Source organism: Trypanosoma cruzi, assembly GCF_000209065.1.
Source record: "Trypanosoma cruzi strain CL Brener chromosome Unknown tcruzi_1047053411527, whole genome shotgun sequence".
In the NCBI taxonomy this organism is placed as follows: domain Eukaryota; phylum Euglenozoa; class Kinetoplastea; order Trypanosomatida; family Trypanosomatidae; genus Trypanosoma; species Trypanosoma cruzi.
This window is the reverse complement of record NW_912717.1, coordinates 1-1,230: the sequence shown is the minus strand read 5'-3', so window position 1 is coordinate 1,230 and position 1,230 is coordinate 1. Positions and strand designations below refer to the sequence as shown.

The 1,230-nt window shown below is 60.3% G+C and overlaps 2 non-coding genes across 2 annotated transcripts; both read left to right on the top strand.

The window, feature by feature from the left end:
* Positions 1-142: 142 nt before the first annotated feature.
* Tc00.1047053411527.20 lies at positions 143-252 on the top strand. The gene has a single exon (XR_008254060.1). It is a non-coding gene; the product is annotated as a 5S ribosomal RNA (M5) (ribosomal RNA).
* Positions 253-591: 339 nt separating this feature from the next.
* Positions 592-701, top strand: Tc00.1047053411527.10. Its single transcript, XR_008254059.1, has one exon. It is a non-coding gene; the product is annotated as a 5S ribosomal RNA (M5) (ribosomal RNA).
* The last annotated feature ends 529 nt before the right edge of the window (positions 702-1,230 follow it).

Sequence of the window (1,230 nt, the reverse complement as noted above, 5' to 3'; positions counted from 1 at the left end):
GGAAACTGCGTCAGTAATTTTTCTTTTTTGCTGCGGCGCCCGCGCGCTCGGAGAGCCCACCCACCGCCCGCCCCGGCGCGGTGAAGAAGCGACTGGCGGCGCGCGGTGGCGGAAAAAAAAAAAAATAGTGGGAAGGGTACGGCACCCCGGGTTCCAGCGCCATCACTGATCGCCGTACTAACGAGGCCTGTGGCCGCTTAACTTCACAAATCGGACGGGATGTGGTGCACTCGGCCAAGTATGGTCGTACCCGGCGACGCGCCACGCGATGCGCAGCCGCCCGCCCGCCGGCGACAGGCAAGCCACGGAAGAGCCGCGGGAGATGATGAAAATAGAAAAAAAAACGGTAGGAAAAAAGGCAAGAACAAATTTAAAAATGAAGCTCCGCAGGCCCTTTTCCGGATTTTGCCATGAAGCCTCCGGACGCCTCGCTTCCCCACTTGTGGCGCGGAAACTGCGTCAGTAATTTTTCTTTTTTGCTGCGGCGCCCGCGCGCTCGGAGAGCCCACCCACCGCCCGCCCCGGCGCGGTGAAGAAGCGACTGGCGGCGCGCGGTGGCGGAAAAAAAAAAAAATAGTGGGAAGGGTACGGCACCCCGGGTTCCAGCGCCATCACTGATCGCCGTACTAACGAGGCCTGTGGCCGCTTAACTTCACAAATCGGACGGGATGTGGTGCACTCGGCCAAGTATGGTCGTACCCGGCGACGCGCCACGCGATGCGCAGCCGCCCGCCCGCCGGCGACAGGCAAGCCACGGAAGAGCCGCGGGAGATGATGAAAATAGAAAAAAAAACGGTAGGAAAAAAGGCAAGAACAAATTTAAAAATGAAGCTCCGCAGGCCCTTTTCCGGATTTTGCCATGAAGCCTCCGGACGCCTCGCTTCCCCACATGTGGCGCGGAAACTGCGTCAGTAATTTTTCTTTTTTGCTGCGGCGCCCGCGCGCTCGGAGAGCCCACCCACCGCCCGCCCCGGCCCGGTGAAGAAGCGACAGGCGGCATCGCGAAAGCAAAAACAATTATAATGATTTTTCTACCTGATGATGCCGGCCACCTCAACCTAGTGCCAGGGTCTTGCGGTCTTCGCGAGAAGGAAAATAAGCATCTAGCGCCCTTCCTCGGAGTGCGTGGATGTGGTGCACTCGGCCAAGTATGGTCGTACCCGGCGACGCGCCACGCGATGCGCAGCCGCCCGCCCGCCGGCGACAGGCAAGCCACGGAAGAGCCGCGGG